General features: G+C 51.1%; 26 non-coding genes across 26 annotated transcripts; all 26 read left to right on the top strand.

Annotated features, from left to right (window-relative positions):
* The first annotated feature begins 92 nt into the window (after positions 1-92).
* On the top strand, positions 93-164 carry trnae-uuc (transfer RNA glutamic acid (anticodon UUC)). Its single transcript has one exon. It is a non-coding gene; the product is annotated as a tRNA-Glu (tRNA).
* A 983-nt stretch (positions 165-1,147) lies between these two features.
* trnaw-cca (transfer RNA tryptophan (anticodon CCA)) lies at positions 1,148-1,219 on the top strand. Its single transcript has one exon. It is a non-coding gene; the product is annotated as a tRNA-Trp (tRNA).
* A 335-nt stretch (positions 1,220-1,554) lies between these two features.
* On the top strand, positions 1,555-1,628 carry trnan-guu (transfer RNA asparagine (anticodon GUU)). Its single transcript has one exon. It is a non-coding gene; the product is annotated as a tRNA-Asn (tRNA).
* Positions 1,629-1,858: 230 nt separating this feature from the next.
* trnat-agu (transfer RNA threonine (anticodon AGU)) lies at positions 1,859-1,932 on the top strand. Its single transcript has one exon. It is a non-coding gene; the product is annotated as a tRNA-Thr (tRNA).
* Positions 1,933-2,331: 399 nt separating this feature from the next.
* On the top strand, positions 2,332-2,403 carry trnae-uuc (transfer RNA glutamic acid (anticodon UUC)). Its single transcript has one exon. It is a non-coding gene; the product is annotated as a tRNA-Glu (tRNA).
* A 300-nt stretch (positions 2,404-2,703) lies between these two features.
* Positions 2,704-2,775, top strand: trnae-cuc (transfer RNA glutamic acid (anticodon CUC)). Its single transcript has one exon. It is a non-coding gene; the product is annotated as a tRNA-Glu (tRNA).
* A 1,348-nt stretch (positions 2,776-4,123) lies between these two features.
* On the top strand, positions 4,124-4,195 carry trnaw-cca (transfer RNA tryptophan (anticodon CCA)). Its single transcript has one exon. It is a non-coding gene; the product is annotated as a tRNA-Trp (tRNA).
* A 335-nt stretch (positions 4,196-4,530) lies between these two features.
* trnan-guu (transfer RNA asparagine (anticodon GUU)) lies at positions 4,531-4,604 on the top strand. Its single transcript has one exon. It is a non-coding gene; the product is annotated as a tRNA-Asn (tRNA).
* Positions 4,605-4,834: 230 nt separating this feature from the next.
* trnat-agu (transfer RNA threonine (anticodon AGU)) lies at positions 4,835-4,908 on the top strand. The gene has a single exon. It is a non-coding gene; the product is annotated as a tRNA-Thr (tRNA).
* A 27-nt stretch (positions 4,909-4,935) lies between these two features.
* On the top strand, positions 4,936-5,007 carry trnae-cuc (transfer RNA glutamic acid (anticodon CUC)). Its single transcript has one exon. It is a non-coding gene; the product is annotated as a tRNA-Glu (tRNA).
* Positions 5,008-5,299: 292 nt separating this feature from the next.
* trnae-uuc (transfer RNA glutamic acid (anticodon UUC)) lies at positions 5,300-5,371 on the top strand. The gene has a single exon. It is a non-coding gene; the product is annotated as a tRNA-Glu (tRNA).
* A 300-nt stretch (positions 5,372-5,671) lies between these two features.
* Positions 5,672-5,743, top strand: trnae-cuc (transfer RNA glutamic acid (anticodon CUC)). Its single transcript has one exon. It is a non-coding gene; the product is annotated as a tRNA-Glu (tRNA).
* Positions 5,744-6,036: 293 nt separating this feature from the next.
* trnae-uuc (transfer RNA glutamic acid (anticodon UUC)) lies at positions 6,037-6,108 on the top strand. The gene has a single exon. It is a non-coding gene; the product is annotated as a tRNA-Glu (tRNA).
* A 983-nt stretch (positions 6,109-7,091) lies between these two features.
* On the top strand, positions 7,092-7,163 carry trnaw-cca (transfer RNA tryptophan (anticodon CCA)). Its single transcript has one exon. It is a non-coding gene; the product is annotated as a tRNA-Trp (tRNA).
* A 335-nt stretch (positions 7,164-7,498) lies between these two features.
* On the top strand, positions 7,499-7,572 carry trnan-guu (transfer RNA asparagine (anticodon GUU)). Its single transcript has one exon. It is a non-coding gene; the product is annotated as a tRNA-Asn (tRNA).
* Positions 7,573-7,802: 230 nt separating this feature from the next.
* trnat-agu (transfer RNA threonine (anticodon AGU)) lies at positions 7,803-7,876 on the top strand. Its single transcript has one exon. It is a non-coding gene; the product is annotated as a tRNA-Thr (tRNA).
* A 27-nt stretch (positions 7,877-7,903) lies between these two features.
* Positions 7,904-7,975, top strand: trnae-cuc (transfer RNA glutamic acid (anticodon CUC)). Its single transcript has one exon. It is a non-coding gene; the product is annotated as a tRNA-Glu (tRNA).
* Positions 7,976-8,639: 664 nt separating this feature from the next.
* Positions 8,640-8,711, top strand: trnae-uuc (transfer RNA glutamic acid (anticodon UUC)). Its single transcript has one exon. It is a non-coding gene; the product is annotated as a tRNA-Glu (tRNA).
* Positions 8,712-9,011: 300 nt separating this feature from the next.
* Positions 9,012-9,083, top strand: trnae-cuc (transfer RNA glutamic acid (anticodon CUC)). Its single transcript has one exon. It is a non-coding gene; the product is annotated as a tRNA-Glu (tRNA).
* Positions 9,084-9,376: 293 nt separating this feature from the next.
* Positions 9,377-9,448, top strand: trnae-uuc (transfer RNA glutamic acid (anticodon UUC)). The gene has a single exon. It is a non-coding gene; the product is annotated as a tRNA-Glu (tRNA).
* Positions 9,449-10,431: 983 nt separating this feature from the next.
* On the top strand, positions 10,432-10,503 carry trnaw-cca (transfer RNA tryptophan (anticodon CCA)). Its single transcript has one exon. It is a non-coding gene; the product is annotated as a tRNA-Trp (tRNA).
* A 335-nt stretch (positions 10,504-10,838) lies between these two features.
* Positions 10,839-10,912, top strand: trnan-guu (transfer RNA asparagine (anticodon GUU)). Its single transcript has one exon. It is a non-coding gene; the product is annotated as a tRNA-Asn (tRNA).
* Positions 10,913-11,142: 230 nt separating this feature from the next.
* trnat-agu (transfer RNA threonine (anticodon AGU)) lies at positions 11,143-11,216 on the top strand. Its single transcript has one exon. It is a non-coding gene; the product is annotated as a tRNA-Thr (tRNA).
* Positions 11,217-11,243: 27 nt separating this feature from the next.
* trnae-cuc (transfer RNA glutamic acid (anticodon CUC)) lies at positions 11,244-11,315 on the top strand. Its single transcript has one exon. It is a non-coding gene; the product is annotated as a tRNA-Glu (tRNA).
* Positions 11,316-12,351: 1,036 nt separating this feature from the next.
* Positions 12,352-12,423, top strand: trnae-uuc (transfer RNA glutamic acid (anticodon UUC)). Its single transcript has one exon. It is a non-coding gene; the product is annotated as a tRNA-Glu (tRNA).
* A 300-nt stretch (positions 12,424-12,723) lies between these two features.
* Positions 12,724-12,795, top strand: trnae-cuc (transfer RNA glutamic acid (anticodon CUC)). Its single transcript has one exon. It is a non-coding gene; the product is annotated as a tRNA-Glu (tRNA).
* Positions 12,796-13,019: the final 224 nt, after the last annotated feature.

Below are 13,019 nucleotides of genomic sequence, written 5' to 3'. Positions count from 1 at the left end.
TTTATTTGCGAGGAAGGCATGCAATCTCCCATCCTCCAGTTCAGACACGCAAGAAAAAAGGCCCTTGCTGAGGCAATCCTCTTTTAAGAGTCTCCCTGGTGGTCTAGTGGCTAGGATTCGGCGCTTTCACCGCCGCGGCCCGGGTTCGATTCCCGGTCAGGGAACCTAAGGGTCAGTTGAAATCTCTGCCTTTGACTCGCTTAGTTTTGCAACTTGGTCCTCATCTTCAGGTGTCAGAACATTCAGGGTTCGATTCCCGGTCAGGGAACTTAAGTGTCAGCGGAAATCTTTGTGACAGCTGGCTTTTTGCATTCTTTGTCTCAAAGTAAGGCGTGCAACAGAGACAAGGGTTGCTGCGTGCCATAAGTCACGCTGTGTAGTTTGAACACACAGCTCACGCAGGGACTTGAACGCTGGACCCTCAGATTAAAAGCTTCCATTGTTTCCTCAAAGTGAGGTATATAAGAGAGACAGTGGCAGGCCGCTCCGACAAGGTTTGAACACACGCCGCCCGAACAGGGACTTGAACCCTGGACCCTCAGATTAAAAGTCTGATGCTCTGCCGACTGAGCTATACAGGCTCTGGAAGCACAGAAAACTCAGAGTATTTTGTGGAACTTCCGCATGTAAATCTCCTCGCCCACACAAACCCTTAAGGAACGTATGGCGAATCCCTGGCAAGTGTAGCGGGGTTTGCTCGTTGAAGAATAGAAATACTTTGCCAATCGTCAACATTAGTGAGCACGCACCCGTCAAAATGTCTTTGACAATGAATTTGTTCATGTAAGGTCAATATGGATCGTATGAACGAGTTTGATTTTGAACTTGTTATGAGATTGGTTTCAAGGAACAGCTGCAGGGGTCACGAGACTGTCTCGTGACCCCTGCAGCTGTCTCTAGTCTGCGTGATCTCAGCCAGGTTGCAATTAGAATTGCGTTTTTGGGGACTTCTTCTGTGGAATCGTTCAGGCAGTGTTGCACAGGCACTAAAGTAATCTTGTTGAATCCCAGGAGAAGCTTGGCGACGTCCATTGGGACGTCAATCCTGATGGCGTTCACGCCATAGTTGGTACTCTCAGCGCACTTTGCGGCACAGCGTTTGCACATCAGAGTCCACGTCCGAGTGTTGCCTCCTTACATGCACACAGGCCTCGTGGCGCAACGGTAGCGCGTCTGACTCCAGATCAGAAGGTTGTGTGTTCAAATCACGTCGGGGTCAGCGGTCATTATGGGTGGCCCTCCATTGGGAAAAAAAATTCTTAATTGCGGACGCTGTGAGAGCTCACTCTTTTACAGAACTGGCAAAATCAAGCTCTGATTGCTTCCTCAAAGTGAGTCATGCCATCACTTCTAGGCAGGGCAAAGAAAAGCCATTCAAAGGTTGTGGGTTTGAGTCCCACCAGAGTCGTTGTCTTTGTTTCCCAAACTCCCGTTGACAGATCACAGGAAGAGTTATTACTATGGCCGCTCCTCCTCCTCTTCTTCATGGGGAGTTTTGGCAAACGTCTCCCAGCGTTTCCTTCCATTTTTCATTCATGGTTCTGCGGAGACAGGGTCTCTGTGGCGCAATTGGTTAGCGCGTTCGGCTGTTAACCGAAAGGATGGTGGTTCGAGCCCACCCAGGGACGAGTGTTTTCTTGTTTACTTCTGTTGTGGGTCCTGCCTGTGTGACAATGAGCTATACCGCCATCAGAGTCGAAGAAGCTGGAAAATCTCTTCATTCTGGTGCCTTGAGAGGCTTTGCTGCATGCTGGGCATAACCTTCGGAGGTGTCTTTCAAAGACGCTGTAGACCCCAGCTCAAAGCACCTACCCAAAGAGAACACAGCAGCCTGAGCCCGTCGTGGAGCATTAAGCAAGGCGCCGTGGCTTAGTTGGTCAAAGCGCCTGTCTAGTAAACAGGAGATCCTGAGTTCAAATCTCAGCGGTGCCTTTTTTGGCCCAAGAGGAAGCCAAGCTCTCCCTGGTGGTCTAGTGGCTAGGATTCGGCGCTCTCACCGCCGCGGCCCGGGTTCGATTCCTGGTCAGGGAAACCTGTTTTGAGATCTCTCTTAAAATGGGGGTCTCCCTTCTGTGAGAGCAGCCTTGTTGCATTGTCGCCAGAGAGGCCACATTTTTAGGCCAAAACATTCCTCCTTCGAGCCGGATTTGAACCAGCGACCTAAGGATTTCTAACCGCTTTTGACCTACAGTCCTCCGCTCTACCAACTGAGCTATCGAAGGGTGAGGGAGTGGGAGGTTTTATTTGCGAGGAAGGCATGCAATCTCCCATCCTCCAGTTCAGACACGCAAGAAAAAAAGCCCTTGCTGAGGCAATCCTCTTTTAAAAGTCTCCCTGGTGGTCTAGTGGCTAGGATTCGGCGCTTTCACCGCCGCGGCCCGGGTTCGATTCCCGGTCAGGGAACCTAAGGGTCAGTTGAAATCTCTGCCTTTGACTCGCTTAGTTTTGCAACTTGGTCCTCATCTTCAGGTGGCTGAGGGGTGAGGGAATCGGAGGGAATCGGACTAGTAATCAGAAGGTTGCTGGTTCGATCCCTGGCTCTGCCGAATGACGTTGTGTCCTTGGGCAAGGCACTTCACCCTACTTGCCTCGGGGGGAATGTCCCTGTACTTACTGTAAGTCGCTCTGGATAAGAGCGTCTGCTAAATGACTAAATGTAAATGTAAAATGTATCTTTGACAGCGAGCAGAGGAAGCCAAGCTCTCCCTGGTGGTCTAGTGGCTAGGATTCGGCGCTCTCACCGCCGCGGCCCGGGTTCGATTCCCGGTCAGGGAAACCTGTTTTGAGACCTCTCTTAAAATGGGGGGTCTCCCTGCTGTGAGAGCTGCATTGTCGCCAGATAGGCCACATTTTTAGGCCAAAACATCCCTCCTTCGAGCCGGATTTGAACCAGCGACCTAAGGATTTCTAACCGCTTTTGACCTACAGTCCTCCGCTCTACCAACTGAGCTATCGAAGGGTGAGCGAGTGGGGGGTTTTATTTGCGAGGAAGGCATGCAATCTCCCATCCTCCAGTTCAGACACGCAAGAAAAAAAGCCCTTGCTGAGGCAATCCTCTTTTAACAGTCTCCCTGGTGGTCTAGTGGCTAGGATTCGGCGCTTTCACCGCCGCCACCCGGGTTCGATTCCCGGTCAGGGAACCTAAGGGTCAGTTGAAATCTCTGCCTTTGACTCGCTTAGTTTTGCAACTTGGTCCTCATCTTCAGGTGTCAGAACATTCAGGGTTCGATTCCCGGTCAGGGAACTTAAGTGTCAGCGGAAATCTTTGTGACAGCTGGCTTTTTGCATTCTTTGTCTCAAAGTAAGGCGTGCAACAGAGACAAGGGTTGCTGCGTGCCATAAGTCACGCTGTGTAGTTTGAACACACAGCTCACGCAGGGACTTGAACGCTGGACCCTCAGATTAAAAGCTTCCATTGTTTCCTCAAAGTGAGGTATATAAGAGAGACAATGGCAGGCCGCTCCGACAAGGTTTGAACACACGCCGCCCGAACAGGGACTTGAACCCTGGACCCTCAGATTAAAAGTCTGATGCTCTGCCGACTGAGCTATACAGGCTCTGGAAGCACAGAAAACTCAGAGTATTTTGTGGAACTTCCGCATGTAAATCTCCTCGCCCACACAAACCCTTAAGGAACGTATGGCGAATCCCTGGCAAGTGTAGCGGGGTTTGCTCGTTGAAGAATAGAAATACTTTGCCAATCGTCAACATTAGTGAGCACGCACCCGTCAAAATGTCTTTGACAATGAATTTGTTCATGTAAGGTCAATATGGATCGTATGAACGAGTTTGATTTTGAACTTGTTATGAGATTGGTTTCAAGGAACAGCTGCAGGGGTCACGAGACTGTCTCGTGACCCCTGCAGCTGTCTCTAGTCTGCGTGATCTCAGCCAGGTTGCAATTAGAATTGCGTTTTTGGGGACTTCTTCTGTGGAATCGTTCAGGCAGTGTTGCACAGGCACTAAAGTAATCTTGTTGAATCCCAGGAGAAGCTTGGCGACGTCCATTGGGACGTCAATCCTGATGGCGTTCACGCCATAGTTGGTACTCTCAGCGCACTTTGCGGCACAGCGTTTGCACATCAGAGTCCACGTCCGAGTGTTGCCTCCTTACATGCACACAGGCCTCGTGGCGCAACGGTAGCGTGTCTGACTCCAGATCAGAAGGTTGTGTGTTCAAATCACGTCGGGGTCAGCGGTCATTATGGGTGGCCCTCCATTGGGAAAAAAAATTCTTAATTGCGGACGCTGTGAGAGCTCACTCTTTTACAGAACTGGCAAAATCAAGCTCTGATTGCTTCCTCAAAGTGAGTCATGCCATCACTTCTAGGCAGGGCAAAGAAAAGCCATTCAAAGGTTGTGGGTTTGAGTCCCACCAGAGTCGTTGTCTTTGTTTCCCAAACTCCCGTTGACAGATCACAGGAAGAGTTATTACTATGGCCGCTCCTCCTCCTCTTCTTCATGGGGAGTTTTGGCAAACGTCTCCCAGCGTTTCCTTCCATTTTTCATTCATGGTTCTGCGGAGACAGGGTCTCTGTGGCGCAATTGGTTAGCGCGTTCGGCTGTTAACCGAAAGGATGGTGGTTCGAGCCCACCCAGGGACGAGTGTTTTCTTGTTTACTTCTGTTGTGGGTCCTGCCTGTGTGACAATGAGCTATACCGCCATCAGAGTCGAAGAAGCTGGAAAATCTCTTCATTCTGGTGCCTTGAGAGGCTTTGCTGCATGCTGGGCATAACCTTCGGAGGTGTCTTTCAAAGACGCTGTAGACCCCAGCTCAAAGCACCTACCCAAAGAGAACACAGCAGCCTGAGCCCGTCATGGAGCATTAAGCAAGGCGCCGTGGCTTAGTTGGTCAAAGCGCCTGTCTAGTAAACAGGAGATCCTGAGTTCAAATCTCAGCGGTGCCTTTTTTGGCCCAAGAGGAAGCCAAGCTCTCCCTGGTGGTCTAGTGGCTAGGATTCGGCGCTCTCACCGCCGCGGCCCGGGTTCGATTCCCGGTCAGGGAAACCTGTTTTGAGACCTCTCTTAAAATGGGGGTGTCCCTGCTGTGAGAGCTGCATTGACGCCAGATAGGCCACATTTTTAGGCCAAAACATCCCTCCTTCGAGCCGGATTTGAACCAGCGACCTAAGGATTTCTAACCGCTTTTGACCTACAGTCCTCCGCTCTACCAACTGAGCTATCGAAGGGTGAGCGAGTAGGAGGTTTTATTTGCGAGGAAGGCATGCAATCTCCCATCCTCCAGTTCAGACACGCAAGAAAAAAAGCCCTTGCTGAGGCAATCCTCTTTTAAAAGTCTCCCTGGTGGTCTAGTGGCTAGGATTCGGCGCTTTCACCGCCGCGGCCCGGGTTCGATTCCCGGTCAGGGAACTTAAGGGTCAGTTGAAATCTCTGCCTTTGACTCGCTTAGTTTTGCAACTCGGTCCTCATCTTCAGGTGGCTGAGGGGTGAGGGAATCGGAGGGAATCGGACTAGTAATCAGAAGGTTGCTGGTTCGATCCCTGGCTCTGCCGAATGACGTTGTGTCCTTGGGCAAGGCACTTCACCCTACTTGCCTCGGGGGGAATGTCCCTGTACTTACTGTAAGTCGCTCTGGATAAGAGCGTCTGCTAAATGACTAAATGTAAATGTAAAATGTATCTTTGACAGCGAGCAGAGGAAGCCAAGCTCTCCCTGGTGGTCTAGTGGCTAGGATTCGGCGCTCTCACCGCCGCGGCCCGGGTTCGATTCCCGGTCAGGGAAACCTGTTTTGAGACCTCTCTTAAAATGGGGGGTCTCCCTGCTGTGAGAGCTGCATTGTCGCCAGATAGGCCACATTTTTAGGCCAAAACATCCCTCCTTCGAGCCGGATTTGAACCAGCGACCTAAGGATTTCTAACCGCTTTTGACCTACAGTCCTCCGCTCTACCAACTGAGCTATCGAAGGGTGAGCGAGTGGGGGGTTTTATTTGCGAGGAAGGCATGCAATCTCCCATCCTCCAGTTCAGACACGCAAGAAAAAAAGCCCTTGCTGAGGCAATCCTCTTTTAAGAGTCTCCCTGGTGGTCTAGTGGCTAGGATTCGGCGCTTTCACCGCCGCGGCCCGGGTTCGATTCCCGGTCAGGGAACCTAAGGGTCAGTTGAAATCTCTGCCTTTGACTCGCTTAGTTTTGCAACTTGGTCCTCATCTTCAGGTGTCAGAACATTCAGGGTTCGATTCCCGGTCAGGGAACTTAAGTGTCAGCGGAAATCTTTGTGACAGCTGGCTTTTTGCATTCTTTGTCTCAAAGTAAGGCGTGCAACAGAGACAAGGGTTGCTGCGTGCCATAAGTCACGCTGTGTAGTTTGAACACACAGCTCACGCAGGGACTTGAACGCTGGACCCTCAGATTAAAAGCTTCCATTGTTTCCTCAAAGTGAGGTATATAAGAGAGACAATGGCAGGCCGCTCCGACAAGGTTTGAACACACGCCGCCCGAACAGGGACTTGAACCCTGGACCCTCAGATTAAAAGTCTGATGCTCTGCCGACTGAGCTATACAGGCTCTGGAAGCACAGAAAACTCAGAGTATTTTGTGGAACTTCCGCATGTAAATCTCCTCGCCCACACAAACCCTTAAGGAACGTATGGCGAATCCCTGGCAAGTGTAGCGGGGTTTGCTCGTTGAAGAATAGAAATACTTTGCCAATCGTCAACATTAGTGAGCACGCACCCGTCAAAATGTCTTTGACAATGAATTTGTTCATGTAAGGTCAATATGGATCGCATGAACGAGTTTGATTTTGAACTTGTTATGAGATTGGTTTCAAGGAACAGCTGCAGGGGTCACGAGACTGTCTCGTGACCCCTGCAGCTGTCTCTAGTCTGCGTGATCTCAGCCAGGTTGCAATTAGAATTGCGTTTTTGGGGACTTCTTCTGTGGAATCGTTCAGGCAGTGTTGCACAGGCACTAAAGTAATCTTGTTGAATCCCAGGAGAAGCTTGGCGACGTCCATTGGGACGTCAATCCTGATGGCGTTCACGCCATAGTTGGTACTCTCAGCGCACTTTGCGGCACAGCGTTTGCACATCAGAGTCCACGTCCGAGTGTTGCCTCCTTACATGCACACAGGCCTCGTGGCGCAACGGTAGCGCGTCTGACTCCAGATCAGAAGGTTGTGTGTTCAAATCACGTCGGGGTCAGCGGTCATTATGGGTGGCCCTCCATTGGGAAAAAAAATTCTTAATTGCGGACGCTGTGAGAGCTCACTCTTTTACAGAACTGGCAAAATCAAGCTCTGATTGCTTCCTCAAAGTGAGTCATGCCATCACTTCTAGGCAGGGCAAAGAAAAGCCATTCAAAGGTTGTGGGTTTGAGTCCCACCAGAGTCGTTGTCTTTGTTTCCCAAACTCCCGTTGACAGATCACAGGAAGAGTTATTACTATGGCCGCTCCTCCTCCTCTTCTTCATGGGGAGTTTTGGGAAACGTCTCCCAGCGTTTCCTTCCATTTTTCATTCATGGTTCTGCGGAGACAGGGTCTCTGTGGCGCAATTGGTTAGCGCGTTCGGCTGTTAACCGAAAGGATGGTGGTTCGAGCCCACCCAGGGACGAGTGTTTTCTTGTTTACTTCTGTTGTGGGTCCTGCCTGTGTGACAATGAGCTATACCGCCATCAGAGTCGAAGAAGCTGGAAAATCTCTTCATTCTGGTGCCTTGAGAGGCTTTGCTGCATGCTGGGCATAACCTTCGGAGGTGTCTTTCAAAGACGCTGTAGACCCCAGCTCAAAGCACCTACCCAAAGAGAACACAGCAGCCTGAGCCCGTCGTGGAGCATTAAGCAAGGCGCCGTGGCTTAGTTGGTCAAAGCGCCTGTCTAGTAAACAGGAGATCCTGAGTTCAAATCTCAGCGGTGCCTTTTTTGGCCCAAGAGGAAGCCAAGCTCTCCCTGGTGGTCTAGTGGCTAGGATTCGGCGCTCTCACCGCCGCGGCCCGGGTTCGATTCCCGGTCAGGGAAACCTGTTTTGAGACCTCTCTTAAAATGGGGGTGTCCCTGCTGTGAGAGCTGCATTGACGCCAGATAGGCCACATTTTTAGGCCAAAACATCCCTCCTTCGAGCCGGATTTGAACCAGCGACCTAAGGATTTCTAACCGCTTTTGACCTACAGTCCTCCGCTCTACCAACTGAGCTATCGAAGGGTGAGCGAGTAGGAGGTTTTATTTGCGAGGAAGGCATGCAATCTCCCATCCTCCAGTTCAGACACGCAAGAAAAAAAGCCCTTGCTGAGGCAATCCTCTTTTAAGAGTCTCCCTGGTGGTCTAGTGGCTAGGATTCGGCGCTCTCACCGCCGCGGCCCGGGTTCGATTCCTGGTCAGGGAAACCTGTTTTGAGATCTCTCTTAAAATGGGGGTCTCCCTTCTGTGAGAGCAGCCTTGTTGCATTGTCGCCAGAGAGGCCACATTTTTAGGCCAAAACATTCCTCCTTCGAGCCGGATTTGAACCAGCGGCCTAAGGATTTCTAACCGCTTTTGACCTACAGTCCTCCGCTCTACCAACTGAGCTATCGAAGGGTGAGGGAGTGGGAGGTTTTATTTGCGAGGAAGGCATGCAATCTCCCATCCTCCAGTTCAGACACGCAAGAAAAAAAGCCCTTGCTGAGGCAATCCTCTTTTAAAAGTCTCCCTGGTGGTCTAGTGGCTAGGATTCGGCGCTTTCACCGCCGCGGCCCGGGTTCGATTCCCGGTCAGGGAACTTAAGGGTCAGTTGAAATCTCTGCCTTTGACTCGCTTAGTTTTGCAACTCGGTCCTCATCTTCAGGTGGCTGAGGGGTGAGGGAATCGGAGGGAATCGGACTAGTAATCAGAAGGTTGCTGGTTCGATCCCTGGCTCTGCCGAATGACGTTGTGTCCTTGGGCAAGGCACTTCACCCTACTTGCCTCGGGGGGAATGTCCCTGTACTTACTGTAAGTCGCTCTGGATAAGAGCGTCTGCTAAATGACTAAATGTAAATGTAAAATGTATCTTTGACAGCGAGCAGAGGAAGCCAAGCTCTCCCTGGTGGTCTAGTGGCTAGGATTCGGCGCTCTCACCGCCGCGGCCCGGGTTCGATTCCCGGTCAGGGAAACCTGTTTTGAGACCTCTCTTAAAATGGGGGGTCTCCCTGCTGTGAGAGCTGCATTGTCGCCAGATAGGCCACATTTTTAGGCCAAAACATCCCTCCTTCGAGCCGGATTTGAACCAGCGACCTAAGGATTTCTAACCGCTTTTGACCTACAGTCCTCCGCTCTACCAACTGAGCTATCGAAGGGTGAGCGAGTGGGGGGTTTTATATGCGAGGAAGGCATGCAATCTCCCATCCTCCAGTTCAGACACGCAAGAAAAAAAGCCCTTGCTGAGGCAATCCTCTTTTAAGAGTCTCCCTGGTGGTCTAGTGGCTAGGATTCGGCGCTTTCACCGCCGCGGCCCGGGTTCGATTCCCGGTCAGGGAACCTAAGGGTCAGTTGAAATCTCTGCCTTTGACTCGCTTAGTTTTGCAACTTGGTCCTCATCTTCAGGTGTCAGAACATTCAGGGTTCGATTCCCGGTCAGGGAACTTAAGTGTCAGCGGAAATCTTTGTGACAGCTGGCTTTTTGCATTCTTTGTCTCAAAGTAAGGCGTGCAACAGAGACAAGGGTTGCTGCGTGCCATAAGTCATGCTGTGTAGTTTGAACACACAGCTCACGCAGGGACTTGAACGCTGGACCCTCAGATTAAAAGCTTCCATTGTTTCCTCAAAGTGAGGTATATAAGAGAGACAATGGCAGGCCGCTCCGACAAGGTTTGAACACACGCCGCCCGAACAGGGACTTGAACCCTGGACCCTCAGATTAAAAGTCTGATGCTCTGCCGACTGAGCTATACAGGCTCTGGAAGCACAGAAAACTCAGAGTATTTTGTGGAACTTCCGCATGTAAATCTCCTCGCCCACACAAACCCTTAAGGAACGTATGGCGAATCCCTGGCAAGTGTAGCGGGGTTTGCTCGTTGAAGAATAGAAATACTTTGCCAATCGTCAACATTAGTGAGCACGCACCCGTCAAAATGTCTTTGACAATGAATTTGTTCATGTAAGGTCAATATGGATCGTATGAACGAGTTTGATTTTGAACTTGTTATGAGATTGGTTTCAAGGAACAGCTGCAGGGGTCACGAGACTGTCTCGTGACCCCTGCAGCTGTCTCTAGTCTGCGTGATCTCAGCCAGGTTGCAATTAGAATTGCGTTTTTGGGGACTTCTTCTGTGGAATCGTTCAGGCAGTGTTGCACAGGCACTAAAGTAATCTTGTTGAATCCCAGGAGAAGCTTGGCGACGTCCATTGGGACGTCAATCCTGATGGCGTTCACGCCATAGTTGGTACTCTCAGCGCACTTTGCGGCACAGCGTTTGCACATCAGAGTCCACGTCCGAGTGTTGCCTCCTTACATGCACACAGGCCTCGTGGCGCAACGGTAGCGTGTCTGACTCCAGATCAGAAGGTTGTGTGTTCAAATCACGTCGGGGTCAGCGGTCATTATGGGTGGCCCTCCATTGGGAAAAAAAATTCTTAATTGCGGACGCTGTGAGAGCTCACTCTTTTACAGAACTGGCAAAATCAAGCTCTGATTGCTTCCTCAAAGTGAGTCATGCCATCACTTCTAGGCAGGGCAAAGAAAAGCCATTCAAAGGTTGTGGGTTTGAGTCCCACCAGAGTCGTTGTCTTTGTTTCCCAAACTCCCGTTGACAGATCACAGGAAGAGTTATTACTATGGCCGCTCCTCCTCCTCTTCTTCATGGGGAGTTTTGGGAAACGTCTCCCAGCGTTTCCTTCCATTTTTCATTCATGGTTCTGCGGAGACAGGGTCTCTGTGGCGCAATTGGTTAGCGCGTTCGGCTGTTAACCGAAAGGATGGTGGTTCGAGCCCACCCAGGGACGAGTGTTTTCTTGTTTACTTCTGTTGTGGGTCCTGCCTGTGTGACAATGAGCTATACCGCCATCAGAGTCGAAGAAGCTGGAAAATCTCTTCATTCTGGTGCCTTGAGAGGCTTTGCTGCATGCTGGGCATAACCTTCGGAGGTGTCTTTCAAAGACGCTGTAGACCCCAGCTCAAAGCACCTACCCAAAGAGAACACAGCAGCCTGAGCCCGTCATGGAGCATTAAGCAAGGCGCCGTGGCTTAGTTGGTCAAAGCGCCTGTCTAGTAAACAGGAGATCCTGAGTTCAAATCTCAGCGGTGCCTTTTTTGGCCCAAGAGGAAGCCAAGCTCTCCCTGGTGGTCTAGTGGCTAGGATTCGGCGCTCTCACCGCCGCGGCCCGGGTTCGATTCCCGGTCAGGGAAACCTGTTTTGAGACCTCTCTTAAAATGGGGGTGTCCCTGCTGTGAGAGCTGCATTGACGCCAGATAGGCCACATTTTTAGGCCAAAACATCCCTCCTTCGAGCCGGATTTGAACCAGCGACCTAAGGATTTCTAACCGCTTTTGACCTACAGTCCTCCGCTCTACCAACTGAGCTATCGAAGGGTGAGCGAGTAGGAGGTTTTATTTGCGAGGAAGGCATGCAATCTCCCATCCTCCAGTTCAGACACGCAAGAAAAAAAGCCCTTGCTGAGGCAATCCTCTTTTAAGAGTCTCCCTGGTGGTCTAGTGGCTAGGATTCGGCGCTCTCACCGCCGCGGCCCGGGTTCGATTCCTGGTCAGGGAAACCTGTTTTGAGATCTCTCTTAAAATGGGGGTCTCCCTTCTGTGAGAGCAGCCTTGTTGCATTGTCGCCAGAGAGGCCACATTTTTAGGCCAAAACATTCCTCCTTCGAGCCGGATTTGAACCAGCGACCTAAGGATTTCTAACCGCTTTTGACCTACAGTCCTCCGCTCTACCAACTGAGCTATCGAAGGGTGAGCGAGTAGGAGGTTTTATTTGCGAGGAAGGCATGCAATCTCCCATCCTCCAGTTCAGACACGCAAGAAAAAAAACCCTTGCTGAGGCAATCCTCTTTTAAGAGTCTCCCTGGTGGTCTAGTGGCTAGGATTCGGCGCTCTCACCGCCGCGGCCCGGGTTCGATTCCTGGTCAGGGAAACCTGTTTTGAGATCTCTCTTAAAATGGGGGTCTCCCTTCTGTGAGAGCAGCCTTGTTGCATTGTCGCCAGAGAGGCCACATTTTTAGGCCAAAACATTCCTCCTTCGAGCCGGATTTGAACCAGCGACCTAAGGATTTCTAACCGCTTTTGACCTACAGTCCTCCGCTCTACCAACTGAGCTATCGAAGGGTGAGGGAGTGGGAGGTTTTATTTGCGAGGAAGGCATGCAATCTCCCATCCTCCAGTTCAGACACGCAAGAAAAAAAGCCCTTGCTGAGGCAATCCTCTTTTAAACGTCTCCCTGGTGGTCTAGTGGCTAGGATTCGGCGCTTTCACCGCCGCGGCCCGGGTTCGATTCCCGGTCAGGGAACTTAAGGGTCAGTTGAAATCTCTGCCTTTGACTCGCTTAGTTTTGCAACTCGGTCCTCATCTTCAGGTGGCTGAGGGGTGAGGGAATCGGAGGGAATCGGACTAGTAATCAGAAGGTTGCTGGTTCGATCCCTGGCTCTGCCGAATGACGTTGTGTCCTTGGGCAAGGCACTTCACCCTACTTGCCTCGGGGGGAATGTCCCTGTACTTACTGTAAGTCGCTCTGGATAAGAGCGTCTGCTAAATGACTAAATGTAAATGTAAAATGTATCTTTGACAGCGAGCAGAGGAAGCCAAGCTCTCCCTGGTGGTCTAGTGGCTAGGATTCGGCGCTCTCACCGCCGCGGCCCGGGTTCGATTCCCGGTCAGGGAAACCTGTTTTGAGACCTCTCTTAAAATGGGGGGTCTCCCTGCTGTGAGAGCTGCATTGTCGCCAGATAGGCCACATTTTTAGGCCAAAACATCCCTCCTTCGAGCCGGATTTGAACCAGCGACCTAAGGATTTCTAACCGCTTTTGACCTACAGTCCTCCGCTCTACCAACTGAGCTATCGAAGGGTGAGCGAGTGGGGGGTTTTATTTGCGAGGAAGGCATGCA

The sequence above is a fragment of the Osmerus mordax genome, chromosome 25, assembly GCF_038355195.1.
Source record: "Osmerus mordax isolate fOsmMor3 chromosome 25, fOsmMor3.pri, whole genome shotgun sequence".
NCBI lineage: Eukaryota > Metazoa > Chordata > Actinopteri > Osmeriformes > Osmeridae > Osmerus > Osmerus mordax.
Note: the sequence above shows the minus strand (reverse complement) of the source record. Positions and strands in the feature narration are given on the sequence as shown.